This window comes from Leuresthes tenuis, unplaced genomic scaffold (genome assembly GCF_036924035.1).
Source record: "Leuresthes tenuis unplaced genomic scaffold, fLeuTen1.0.hap1 SCAF_12, whole genome shotgun sequence".
Lineage (NCBI taxonomy): Eukaryota > Metazoa > Chordata > Actinopteri > Atheriniformes > Atherinopsidae > Leuresthes > Leuresthes tenuis.
Window position 1 is genome coordinate 11,924,138 of NW_027325366.1, and position 15,116 is coordinate 11,939,253.

Here is a 15,116-nt window from a genome sequence, read left to right on the forward strand (position 1 = left end):
AGTGAAAAAAAAGGTGTGATAGATAAAAGGTGGAGCGGAAGTGTTCGGCTGCAAGAAGGTGTGAATGTCCGACTATATTTGGTGAAAAGCAGGTGAAGCAAGGTCTGAATGCCCAACCTTACATCATCAAAAGCAAGATCAGAGTTGTTTGGCTGCAAGAAGGCCATAGTTTGCCAAAAGCGGGTAAGCCTGCTTTCATGAGTTCTGCACGATTTCGGATTTTGCTATAAAATGAATTGCTTTGCTCAAACCAAGTTAAAACTGCTTTGTCCTTCCATATTCATCAATGTCTAGATCGACTTCAACAAAGAAAAACATTGGACTTTGCAGTAGAAGAAGTTGAAATCCATCTACACATTGATAAATATGAAGGACAAAGCAGTTCCCACTTGCCCATAAGAAAATAAGCTTATTCTCGGATTCCTGATCCTTCAGTGTTGCTCTTTCTTCTACTGCAAAATACAATGTTGTTCTTTGTTGAAGTCGATCTAGACATTGATAAATATGAAGGAAAAAGCAGTTTTAACTTGGTTTGAGTGAATGAATTCATTTTATACATAAAATCCGAAATCGTGCAGAACTCATGAAAATAAGCTTATTCTCGGATTCCTAAAACTTTTGATTGGCTCTTTCTTTTACTGCAAAGTACAACGTTGTTTTTTTGTTTAAATCTATCGAGACATTGATAAATATGAAGGTAAAAGCCGTTTTAACATAGTTTGAGTGAAGGAATTGATTTTATAGATAAAATCCCAAATCATGCAGAACTCCTCAAAAGGGGCGTATGGCTTAATCACAAGTGTGGTTCTTTCTCATTCAGGGTAGTATGAGGAAGTTTATGCTTGAAATATATGTAGAAATGGGTACATATGAAGGACAAAGCAGTGTTAACTTAGTTTGAGTGAAGGAATTCATTTTATACATAAAATCCCAAATCATGCAGAACGTATGAAAAGAAGCTTATTCTCGGATTCCTGATCCTTCAGTTTTGCTCTTTCTTCTACTGCAAAATACAATGTTGTTCTTTGTTGAAGTCGATCTAGACATTGATAAATATGAAGGAAAAAGCAGTTTTAACTTGGTTTGAGTGAATGAATTAATTTTATACATAAAATCCGAAATCGTGCAGAACTCATGAAAATAAGCTTATTCTCGGATTCCTAAAACTTTTGATTTGCTCTTTCTATTATTGCAAAGTACAACGTTGTTTTTTTGTTTAAATCTATCGAGACATTGATAAATATGAAGGTAAAAGCCGTTTTAACATAGTTTGAGTGAAGGAATTAATTTTATAGATAAAATCCCAAATCATGCAGAACTCCTCAAAAGGGAGGTATGGCTTAATCACAAGTGTGGCTCTTTCTCATTCAGGGTAATATGAGGAAGTTTATGCTTGAAATATATGTAGAAATGGGTATATATGAAGGACAAAGCAGTGTTAACTTAGTTTGCGTGAAGAAATTCATTTTATACATAAAATCCGAAATCGTGCAGAACTCATGAAAATAAGCTTATTCTCGGATTCCTAGAACTTTTGATTTGCACTTTCTTTTACTGCAAAGTACAACGTTGTTTTTTGTTGAAATCTATCTAGACATTGATAAATACCAGCCGAAACTCTGCTGCCGCTTTTGATAATTTATGGTTGGGCATTCTTACCTTTTCTTACACGCTTTTTACAAATTATGATCTTACATTCACACCTACTTGCAGTCGAACACCTTCTCATCCATTTATGATCATGTGCGGTTTGGCTTTCGCACCTTTTCTTACCCATTTTTCAGTAATTATGGGTGGACATTCAGACCTTCTTGCACCTGAACACCTCTGCTCCCGCTTTTGATGGTGTATAGTCGGGCTTTCGAGCCTTTTCTTCCCCGATTTTTACAAATTATGGTTGGACATTCAGACCTTGCAGCCGAAAACCTCCGCTCCCTCTTTTGATGATACATTGTCGGGCATTCGCCCCTTGTCTTACACGGTTTTTACAAACTTTAGTCAGACATTCACACCTTGCAGCTGAACCACCTCCATTCCCTGTTTTGATCATGTGTGGTCTGGAAATACTACATTTTCTTCCCCCGTTTGTGAGTAATTATGATCTGACATTCACACCTACTTGCAGTCGAACAGCTCTGCTCCCGCTTTTGATTATGTTCGGTTGGATATTCAAACCTTTTCTTAACTGCTTTTTACAAACTTTGGTCGGACGTTCACACCTTCTTGCAGCCGAACACCCCCGCTTCCGCTTTTGATGGTATATATTCGGGTATTCGAACCTTCTCTTACCCGCTTTTTACAAACCATGGTTGGACTTTCCTACCTTCTTGTAGCTGAACAACTCCACTCCTGCTTTTGATGATTTATGGTTGGACATTCGCATCTTTTCCTACCCATTTTTCAGTAATTATGGGTGGATATTCACATCTTCTTGCAGCTGAACACCTCCTCTCCCGCTTATGATCATGTAAGGTTTGATATTCGAAAATTTTCTTTCATGTTTTAAAGCAATTATTAATGGACATTCACACCTACTTGCAGCCGAACACCACCTCTCCCGCTTTTGATGATGTATGGACCGGCATTTTTACCTTTTCTAACACATTTTTCAGCAATTATGGTTGGAGATTCACACCTACTCACAGCCGAACAACTCCGCTACCGCATTTGATGGTGTATAGTCGGGCATTCTCACCCTTTCTCATCAGCTTTTTGCAAATTATTCTCTGACATTCACACCTACTTGCAGTCGAACAGCTCTGCTCCCGCTTTTGATTATGTTTGGTTAGATATTCGAACCTTTTCTTAACTGCTTTTTTACAAACTTTGGTCGGACGTTCACACCTTCTTGCAGCCGAACACCTACGCTTCCGGTTTTGATAGTGTATATTCGGGCATACGAACCTTTTCTTACCCGCTTTTTACAAACCATGGGTGGACTTTCACACCTTCTCTTAGCTGAACAACTCCGCTCCCTCTTTTGATTGTGTACAGTCGGGTATTTTAACCTTTTCTTACCCGCTTTTTACCAACTATGATCGGACATTCACACCTTCTTACAGCGGAACACCTCAACTCCCTCTTTTGATGGTGTATGTTCGGGCATTTGAACCTTTTCTTACCCGCTTTTTACAAACCAGGGTTTGACTTTCACACCTTTTAGTAGCCGAACAACTCCGCTCCCGCTATTGATTGTGTACAGTCGGGTATTTTAACCTTTTCTTACCCGCTTTTTACCAACTATGGTCGGACATTCACACCTACTTGCAGTCGAACACCTTCTCATCCATTTATGATCATGTGCGGTTTGGCTTTCGCACCTTTTCTTACCCATTTTTCAGTAATTATGGGTGGACATTCAGACCTTCTTGCACCTGAACACCTCTGCTCCCGCTTTTGATGGTGTATAGTCGGGCTTTCGAGCCTTTTCTTCCCCGATTTTTACAAATTATGGTTGGACATTCAGACCTTGCAGCCGAAAACCTCCGCTCCCTCTTTTGATGATACATTGTCGGGCATTCGCCCCTTGTCTTACACGGTTTTTACAAACTTTAGTCAGACATTCACACCTTGCAGCTGAACCACCTCCATTCCCTGTTTTGATCATGTGTGGTCTGGAAATACTACATTTTCTTCCCCCGTTTGTGAGTAATTATGATCTGACATTCACACCTACTTGCAGTCGAACAGCTCTGCTCCCGCTTTTGATTATGTTCGGTTGGATATTCAAACCTTTTCTTAACTGCTTTTTACAAACTTTGGTCGGACGTTCACACCTTCTTGCAGCCGAACACCCCCGCTTCCGCTTTTGATGGTATATATTCGGGTATTCGAACCTTCTCTTACCCGCTTTTTACAAACCATGGTTGGACTTTCCTACCTTCTTGTAGCTGAACAACTCCACTCCTGCTTTTGATGATTTATGGTTGGACATTCGCATCTTTTCCTACCCATTTTTCAGTAATTATGGGTGGATATTCACATCTTCTTGCAGCTGAACACCTCCTCTCCCGCTTATGATCATGTAAGGTTTGATATTCGAAAATTTTCTTTCATGTTTTAAAGCAATTATTAATGGACATTCACACCTACTTGCAGCCGAACACCACCTCTCCCGCTTTTGATGATGTATGGACCGGCATTTTTACCTTTTCTAACACATTTTTCAGCAATTATGGTTGGAGATTCACACCTACTCACAGCCGAACAACTCCGCTACCGCATTTGATGGTGTATAGTCGGGCATTCTCACCCTTTCTCATCAGCTTTTTGCAAATTATTCTCTGACATTCACACCTACTTGCAGTCGAACAGCTCTGCTCCCGCTTTTGATTATGTTTGGTTAGATATTCGAACCTTTTCTTAACTGCTTTTTTACAAACTTTGGTCGGACGTTCACACCTTCTTGCAGCCGAACACCTACGCTTCCGGTTTTGATAGTGTATATTCGGGCATACGAACCTTTTCTTACCCGCTTTTTACAAACCATGGGTGGACTTTCACACCTTCTCTTAGCTGAACAACTCCGCTCCCTCTTTTGATTGTGTACAGTCGGGTATTTTAACCTTTTCTTACCCGCTTTTTACCAACTATGATCGGACATTCACACCTTCTTACAGCGGAACACCTCAACTCCCTCTTTTGATGGTGTATGTTCGGGCATTTGAACCTTTTCTTACCCGCTTTTTACAAACCAGGGTTTGACTTTCACACCTTTTAGTAGCCGAACAACTCCGCTCCCGCTATTGATTGTGTACAGTCGGGTATTTTAACCTTTTCTTACCCGCTTTTTACCAACTATGGTCGGACATTCACACCGTCTTACAGCGGAACACCTCCTCTCCCGCTTATGATCATGTATGGTTTGATATTCGAAAATTTACTTTCTTGTTTTAAAGCAATTATTGATGGACATTCAAACCTTCTTTTTGATGGTGTATAGTCGGGCTTTCGAGCCTTTTCTTCCCGGTTTTTACAAACCATGGTCGGACTTTCACACCTTCTTGTAGCCGAACAACTCCGCTCCCGCTATTGATAGTGTACAGTCGGGTATTTTAACCTTTTCTTACCCGCTTTTTAACAACTATGGTCGGACATTCACACCGTCTTACAGCGGAACACCTCTGCTCCCGTTTTTGATGGTGTATAGTCGGGCATTCGAACCTTTTCTTACCCGCTTTTTACAAAATATGGTGGGACATTCAAACCTTCTTGTATCCGAAAACCTCCGCTCTCTCTTTTGATCATACATTGTCGGACATTCGCACCTTTTCTTACCCGCTTTTTACAAACCATGGTCGGACTTTCACACCTTCTTGTAGCCGAACACATCCGAACCCGCTATTGATTGTGTACAGTCGGGTATTTTAACCTTTTCTTACCTGCTTTTTACCAACTATGGTCGGACATTCACACCTTCGTACAGCGGAACACCTCCGCTCCCTCTTTTGATGGTGTATAGTCGGGTATTCAAACCTTTTCTTACCCGCTTTTTCCAAACTGTGGTCGGCTATTCACAGCTTCCTCTCCACCATACTTGTATGGTTGGATATTCACACCCACTTGCATCCGAAGACCTCTGCCCAAAATTTTGTTGATATTTAGTCGGACATTCGCACCTTACCCGCTTTTGGCAAACTATGGCCTTCTTGCAGCCAAACACCTCTGATCTCGCTTTTGATGATGTAAGGTTGGGCATTCAGACCTTGCTTCACCTGCTTTTCACCAAATATAGTCGGACATTCACACCTTCTTGCAGCCGAACACTTCCGCTCCACCTTTTAGTGTTCTATCCCACCTTTTTTTCACCGCATTTTATACATTATGGTCGGAAATTTTCAACCACTCTCATCCGAAGACCTCTCCTCCCGCTTTCTTTAATATATTTGAACTTTAGTCGGACATTCAAACCTTGTTGCAGCTGAACCACCTCCGCTCCCTGTTTTGATCATATATGGTCTGGCAATACTACCTTTTCTTACCCATTTGTGAGTAATTATGGCTGGACATTCACACCTACTTGCAGCCGAACACAACCTCTCTCGCTTTTGATGATGTATGGACCGGCATTTTTACCTTTTCTAACACATTTTTCAGCAATTATGGTCGGAGATTCACACCTACTCACAGCCGAACAACTCCGCTCCCGCATTTGATGATGTATAGTCGGGCATTCTCACCCTTTCTCATCAGCTTTTTGCAAATTATGATCTGACATTCACACCTACTTGCAGTCGAAAAGCTCTGCTCCCGCTTTTGATTATGTTTGGTTGGATATTCGAACCTTTTCTTAACTGCTTTTTACATATTTTGGTTGGACGTTCACACCTTCTTGTAGCCGAACACTTCCACTCCTGCTTTTGATGATGTATGGTTGGGCATTCACACCTTTTTTTTGCCCATTTTTCAGGAATTATGGGTGGACATTCACACCTTGCAGCTGAACACCTCCTATCCAAATTATGATCATGTGCGGTTTGATTTTCGAAAAGTTTCTTTCATGTTTTCTAGCAATTATTGATGGACATGTAGACCTTCTTGCAGCTGAACACCTCCGCTCCCGCTTTTGATCATACATTGTCAGGCATTCGCACCTTGTCTTACCCACTTTTTACAAACTTTAGTCGAACAGTCACACCCACTTGCAGCCGAACACAACCTCTCTCGCTTTTGATGATGTATGGACCGGCATTCTTACCTTTTCTAACACATTTTTCAGCAATTATGGTCGGAGATTCACACCTACTCACAGCCGAACAACTCCGCTCCCGCATTTGATGGTGTATAGTCGGGCATTCTCAACCCTTTCTCATCAGCTTTTTGCAAATTATGATCTGACATTCACACCTACTTGCAGTCGAACAGCTCTGCTCCCGCTTTTGATTATGTTTGGTTGGATATTCGAACCTTTTCTTAACTGCTTTTTACAAACTTTGGTCGGACGTTCACAATATCTTGCAGCCGAACACCTCCGCTTCCGCTTTTGATGGTGTATATTCGGGCATACGAACCTTTTCTTACCCGCTTTTTACAAACCAAGGGTGGACTTTCACACCTTCTCTTAGCTGAACAACTCCGCTCCCTCTTTTTATTGTGTACAGTCGGGTAATTTAACCTTTTCTTACCCGCTTTTTACCATCTATGGTCGGACATTCACACCGTCTTACAGCGGAACACCTCCGCTCCCTCTTTTGATGATGTATGGTTAGGCATTCGCAACCCTTTCTTACCCATTTTTCAGTAATTATGGGTAGACATTCACACCTTCTTGCAGCTGAACACCTCCTCTCCCGCTTATGATCATGTGCAGTTTGATATTCGAAAATTTTCTTTCATGTTTTCTAGCAATTATTGATGGACATTCAGACCATCTTGAAGCTGAACACCTCCGCTCCCACTTTTGATGGTGTATAGTCGGGCTTTCGAGCCTTTTCTTCCCCGGTTTTTACAAATTATGGTTGGACATTCAGACCTTCTTGCAGCCGAAAACCTCCACTCCCTCTTTTGATCATACATTGTCGGGCATTCGCACCTTTTCTTACCCGCTTTTTACAAACCATGGTCGGACTTTCACACCTTTTAGTAGCCGAACAACTCCGCTCCCGCTATTGATTGTGTACAGTCGGGTATTTTAACCTTTTCTTACCCGCTTTTTACCAACTATGGTTGGACATTCACACCTTCTTACAGCAGAACACCTCCGCTCCCTGTTTTGATTATGTATGGTTTGACATTCGCACCTTCTCTCACCCGCCTTTTACTATGGTCGGCCATTCACAGCTTCCTCTCCACCATACTTGTATGGTGGGATATTCACACCCACCTGCATCCGAAGACCTCCGCCCCCACTTTTGTTGATATTTAGTCGGTCATTCGCACCTTACCCGCTTTTGGCAAACTATGGCCTTCTTGCAGCCAAACACCTCTGATCTCGCTTTTGATGATGTAAGGTTGGGCATTCAGACCTTGCTTCACCTGCTTTTCACCAAATATAGTCGGACATTCACACCCACTTGCATCCGAAGACCTCCGCCCCAAATTTTGTTGATATTTAGTCGGACATTCGCACCTTACCCGCTTTTGGCAAACTATGGCCTTCTTGCAGCCAAACACCTCTGATCTCGCTTTTGATGATATAAGGTTGGGCATTCATACCTTGCTTCACCTGCTTTTCACCAAATATAGTCGGACATTCACACCTTCTTGCAGCCGAACACTTCCGCTCCACCTTTTAGTGTTCTATCACACCTTTTTTTCACCGCATTTTATACATTATGGTTGGAAATTTTCAACCACTCTCATCCGAAGACCTCTCCTCCCGCTTTTGTTAATATATTTGAACTTTAGTCGGACATTCAAACCTTCTTGCAGCTGAACCACCTCCGCTCCCTGTTTTGATCATATATGGTCTGGCAATACTACCTTTTCTTACCCGTTTGTGAGTAATTATGGCTGGACATTCACACCTACTTGCAGTCGAACACAACCTCTCTCGCTTTTGATGATGTATGGACCGGCATTCTTACCCTTTCTAACACATTTTTCAGCAATTATGGTCGGAGATTCACACCTACTCACAGCCGAACAACTCCGCTCCCGCATTTGATGGTGTATATTCGGGCATACGAACCTGTTCTTACCCGCTTTTTACAAACCATGGTCGGACATTCACACCTTCTTGTAGCCGAACACATCCACTCCTGCTTTTGATGATGTATGGTTGGGCATTCGCACCTTTTCTTACCCATTTTTCAGTAATTATGGGTGGATATTCACACCTTCTTGCAGCGGAACACCTCCTCTCCCGCTTATGATTATGTGCGGTTTGATATTCGAAAATTTTCTTTCATGTTTTATAGCAATTATTGATGGACATTCATACCTTCTTGAAGCCGAACACATCCACTCCTGCTTTTGATGATGTATGGTTGGGCATTCGAACCTACTTGTTGCCCGTTTTTCATTAATTATGGTTGGACATTCACACCTTGTCGCAGCCAAACACCTCCGCTCCCTGTTTTGATCATGTATGTTTTGACATTCACACATTTTCTCACCTGCTTTTTACTATTGTCGGCCAATCACAGCTTCCTCTCCACCATACTTGTATGGTAGGAAATTCTCACCCACTCTCATCCGAAGACCTCTCCTCCCGCTTTTGTTAATATTTAGTCGGGCATTCGAACCTTTTCTTACCCACTTTTTACAAATTATGGTCGAACATTCACACCTACTTGCAGCTGAATACTTCCGCTCCACCTTTTAGTGATGTATGGTTGGCATTTGCACCTTTTGTTACCCTCTTTTTATACTGATTGCTGAAGATTAAGTTGTTCTTTCTCAAACTACAATTTTTTTTTAATTGTTGAAACTTGATTTGAAGTGGATAAATAAGGAGGACAAACAGTTTTAAGTCACGCTGATAGAAGAAATTAATTTTATAGCAAAATCTGTATTTCGTCATATGTCGAGAGATGCTTATTGCTGAAGAAGTTCTTTCTCATTCTACAAAGTACAACGTTGTTTATCGTTGAAACTTGATTAGACATGAATAAATATGAAGGACAAAGCAGTCTTAACTTGGTTTGAGTTAATTAATTCGTTTTATAGGAGAATCCGAATTCGTGCTTATTTTCGGATTCCTGAAGAATGAGTCTGGTTCTTTCTCATAATACAAAGTTTGTTGTTTATTGTTGAAACTTCATCAGAAGTGAAGAAATAAATGAATGCCTATCAACAAATGTGGGATCTAAACTCTACTTCTTCCTCTAAAATAATTTCTTTTCTCAATTCAGAAATGTGTGTGTGTAAGTCACAACACCCGTGACACAAAAACGGCTTTCTTTTCTCTCTTTTCTCTACACTCTGCACTATGAGCACACACACCAAATCAGAAAGGCTTTTTTCTCTCTTTTCTACATTATGGACTGTGGGGACACAAAACCGCTCTCTCTTTTTTTTTTTGATTGTGTGCCAGGGCGTTGTCTCACGTATTAGATTATGCTTAAGATACGAATGGGTTTATCAGTCACATCAGAATCCATACATATTGATCCTCCCGTAATAAAATGGTCGGATCTTATCAAACACACTTTGTTTCTTGTGACAATCAAGTCAGCGAAACAGCGTATACACGTCAAGACACTGAATCAAGTTTGCCACAAGAACTCATAAGTTTGGCAGTATTGCTCTGCCGTCAGCAATCATACACCCATTTTATTTTCGTGAGACATGTGCAAGCACCTGTTCATCTACTGTTCTATCACTATGAATTAGTGATCTATTATCAATAAGGATACTTCTACAACTACTATCAAAGTATGTCCGGACTTCTTATGTTGTCAGTTGCTATATATGAATAAGTGGGTAGCTACTGACAAGCATTAAGCATGTCACACAGCCCAAACATATAACATTTCAGGACACACCACAGAGTTAACAACCACAGTGAAGTGTCAAATCCCAAACATTCAACAGGACACTTACACAACACATTCAAATCAAACAGTCAGACAACATACAAGAACATATACCCCAGCCGGCATTGCTCCCTGCCTATTTTCCTACAGCTCACTATGTGTGCGCACACCTTTATTCACAAACTCTTCAACTTATACTCTTTTACCGAAGCTGCTACAGCTCGATTGGCCGAATACCCTTAGATCCTATTTCGGTGAATTTGACATCTGCCTTACATGTAACAGATTAGCGGTTTAGCAGTTTTAATTTAGTTTGAGTGAAGGAATTCATTTTATAGCAAAATCCGAAATCGTGAAGCACTCATGAAAGTAAGCTTATTCTCGGATTCCTGAAACTTTAGATTTGCTCTTTCTTTTACTGCAAAGTACAACGTTGTTTTTTTTGTTTAAATCTTTCTAGACATGGTAAATATGAACGACAAAGCAGTTTTAACATAGTTTGAGTGAAGGAATTCATTTTATAGATAAAATCCCAAGAGTCTGCAGAGAAAAGAGAGTGAATGCGAAGTGGACTTTAACACGGCTATGGGAGCGAGCCGAGTGTCGGCTAACCGGGAGAATTGCTTGAAAGAAACGCGACACCGAATGAGCGGTCAGAACAAAGCCTCAATACAGGATTCTCGTGGTGTTTGTGGCTGCCTTGTCTTTTGCACAGAGTAAAAGACAAGGCAGCCATCGAATAGATTGTTTCTACTTGGTCAGCCGAGGAGCAGGGGGGGGGGGGGGGGGGGGGGGGGTCAAGCGTCTCAACCAAGCAAAGCTAACCAAGTAGGAACAATCGGGCCCTTTTCGATGGCTTCAACACCTGAAAGAGATATTGATGCGAGACCCGATCAAATGCTTTTTCAAAGTCTAAATTTAAGATGACAAGCCGGGTGTTTCTGTCTCTAGCGTAATCAATGATGTCTCGAATCAGTACGAGGCTGTCGGTGAGTTGTCTCCCTGAGATGGCACAAGCTTGGTCTGGGTGAATTACCTCCTCTAAAACAGAGGACATCCGTGTCGCTAAAACCTTGCTAAAAAGTTTACAGTCAAAGTTTAAAAGTGTGATGGGCCTCCAATTCTTTAGGTCAGTCTTATCATTTTTTTTATAAAGTAGAGTCACTATTCCCACTCTAAAACTGTCAGGCAGTCGGTCGAGTTTTTCAAAATCTTTAAAAACATCTAAAATGTCTGATGATAAAAGGTCCCAATAGGTCAGATAGAATTCTGCAGGAAGCCCGTCTAAACCCGGAGCTCGACTTCTCTTAAAACCTGTTAGGCATTTTTTTAACTCTAAAGCAGTAAAATTCTGTGTCAAGTGTGCATTCTCTTTTAAGATTTTGTCAACGAATTTTAAGATTTCTGCCGATGTTTCCAAGTGCACTGGTTTCTCTTTGTACATGTTACTATAAAAGGTATGTACAGTTTCAATCATCTCTTGTGTGGATTTTGTTAAAAACCCATCTTCTCTTTTTAGATTTTGAATACACTCCTTTTTATTTATAACTTTCTTTCTTTTTCACCTTCCTCAATTTCCTGCTCCCTGCTTCTTACAAAAATTCCTTTACTCTTTATTTCTGCTAAAACTGACATTTCCTTTTTGACATCTTTGATTTCTTCTTTAAAGTCTATGCCACACTGATTTAGTTTAAAGTAGCGCTGTAACCGTTTATGTAGTCCCATCATACATCTATTCTCTTTCCTTTTTTTACGTTTACCTTGCTGTTTAAAAAAAGTCTGGGTCGTTTCCTTCACCATTTCCCACCATTGTGCATGTGTTTCGTAGAGGTCTTGAAGGGTCTGCCACTCTTTATAACATTCCCTGTACTGACTGACTATGATTTCATCCTCCAACAGGGAACAGTTCAGTTTCCACAGACCACTTCCTACCGTCACACAAGAAGGGGGTGAAAGGGTGCAGGAGAGCATAAGGTGGTCTGAAAAGAAAACAGGGGTTAATCTAACATCAGTGGGTGGGCAATCTCTAGTAAAGAAATAATCAATGCGAGAGGCTCTGGTGCCATCATGACTAAACCAGGTGAAGCCCTCCTCTCTGGGATGCATGGTTTTAAAACAGTCAGTAAGCTTAAAATCCCTGCATATGCCCTGAAGTAAAATCAAAGTCTTATCCACTTTAAAATCTACCCCTGCTCTTTTTCTATCTTTCCTGCTCAAGATACAGTTAAAATCCCCTCCTACAACTAAAGGTACTTGCCCTAGCATGTAAAGCTGTATATCTTCTAAAAGGTCATACCTTTCATTTTTTCCATTGAAACCATAAATATTTAAGAGGTTAAAGTCTTGCCCCATAAAATTCAAGTGTGCTAAAAGTGCCCGTCCGTCTCTCACCACTGTGCTACCTTTCACCAGAACATGCGGATTTTTAATTAGAATGGCCACACCATCATTTTTATTTTGATTTGAGCCACTCCATATCGATAAATGGGGCCACATTTCCTCCCACTGTCTATGGTTTTTTAAAAAAGGTAGTCCACATTCTTGTATTAAAAACACATCTGATTTTATGGAGTCTAAGAAGGATAAAATACTCTGGGCTCTTGTCTTTGATTTCACACTTCTCACATTTAGTGTTGAGAAGGTGAGAACCATTAAAAGCATAAAGGAAAGTAGGTATGTCATTTTCGTTTTTCTAAGTTATCAAAACAAATTACACACAGGTTATTTCTTGGGAAACTAGCTCTTCCTTCATTTCTTTAGGTGAAAAGTGAGTAGGGTGATCTATATTTCCTTTTCGGACTCTCGGTGTTGGCCTCTGACGCAATGTTGCATTTAACTTTGAGTCCCTGGGGGTTGATTGCAGAGCTGAAGTTAAAAAGGAGACCTCATTTGGTGAGTCGGAGGGGAAAACTCTTGGTTCTTCCACTGAAGAACTGTCTGAAAGGGACCTAACCCTTCCCCTCTTCTCTGATACCACTGGGGAATCAGAGGCTCAGATGCCGTCCTCTTCGGCTGTTGACCTTCGGGGAGGTGAGTATCTTCACTAGACTCACCTGTCTGCTCTTCCTCCTCATTTAGCGTAGCTCCACCCTCTGCCTGTGAATTCTCACAGACTTCAACACTGAGTGGTGAGGCCTCTACAGGCCCCTCCCCTTTTTGCTCCTCACTTCCAATCCAAGCTTTTGGCGGGAAGTTTGAATTTATTGGGTCAACCTCTTCACTTTGTTCACCAACTGCCACATTTGGTCCTTCTCTTTGTTGGCTTGACTGTGGCTTTACCGTCTTTAATTTGTTGGCAAAAGATTTAGGGCAATCTCTGAAGAGGTGATTTAATTCTCCACAGAGATTACATTTCCTGCCATTTGGACACTCTCCAAAAGTTTGCCCAATTTCTCTGCTCTTCCCACATAACACCTTGGTACAAGCCTCAACCAGGTGCCCATGCACACCACACTTGCGGCAGAACTTGGGCTGCCCCTGGTAGTGGATGTAACCTCGGTTTTCAAGGTGGCCAGAGTGTCGCCCACCCGCTGCACTGAGCACTCTTCAGCCCTTTTAAATGGTATAACTTTGCACTCCCGCACGCTCCAGCAAGCACCATTCAAGCAACAACTTTGCACTCCAGCTTCGAACATCGGCACAGTCGCAACAAGTAAGGCGACTCTACTCAGAGAAGTCACTCTGCACAGTAACAAGATTTCTTTTGCACAGACAGAAAGGGCTTCACCCGCAAAGGTAAAGCCTGCCAAAAATAGAAACAACTCATTAGTGCTGCTCTCCACAGAAATCTTTAGTAAAAGGCGAAAGACTTGTACGTTATGAAGAGAAACCAGAGTACGATTATCCGTCACTGCGGGAGCAGGGCATCAGGCTAGTTGGCATAGCCACCTTCCCCATGGTGAGCTTTGCTTGGTTGAGACGCTTGCTCCCCCCCCCCTTGCTCCTCGGCTGACCAACTAGGAACAATCGGGCCCTATTCGATGACTGCCTTGTCTTTTACTCTGTGCAAAAGACAAGGCAGCAACAAAAACACCACGAGAATCCCGTATTGAGGCTTTGTTCTGATCGCTCATTCGGTGTCGCGTTTCTTTCAAGCAATTCTCCCGGTTAGCCCACACTCGGCTCGCTCCCATAGCCGTGTTAAAGTCTACTTCGCATTCACTCTCTTTTCTCAGCAGACTCTTGGGATTTTATCTATAAAATGAATTCCTTCACTCAAACTATGTGAAAACTGCTTTGTCCTTAATATTTACCGTGTCTAGAAAGATTTAAACAAAAAAAACAACGTTGTACTTTGCAGTAAAAAAAAGAGCAAATCTAAAGTTTCAGGAATCCGAGAATAAGCTTACTTTCATGAGTGCTTCACGATTTCGGATTTTGCTATAAAATGAATTCCTTCACTCAAACTAAATTAAAACTGCTAAACCGCTAATCTGTTACATGTAAGGCAGATGTCAAATTCACCGAAATAGGATCTAAGGGTATTCGGCCAATCGAGCTGTAGCAGCTTCGGTAAAAGAGTATAAGTTGAAGAGTTTGTGAATAAAGGTGTACGCACACATAGTGAGCTCTAGGAAAATAGGCAGGGAGCAATGCCGGCTGGGGTATATGTTCTTGTATGTTGTCTGACTGTTTGATTTGAATGTGTTGTGTAAGTGTCCTGTTGAATGTTTGGGCTTTGACACTTCACTGTGGTTG

General features: G+C 41.5%; 1 non-coding gene across 1 annotated transcript; it reads right to left on the minus strand.

Moving 5' to 3' along the window:
• Positions 1 to 14,142: 14,142 nt before the first annotated feature.
• LOC140265942 (U5 spliceosomal RNA) lies at positions 14,143 to 14,256 on the minus strand. Its single transcript, XR_011906621.1, has one exon. It is a non-coding gene; the product is annotated as a U5 spliceosomal RNA (small nuclear RNA).
• Positions 14,257 to 15,116: the final 860 nt, after the last annotated feature.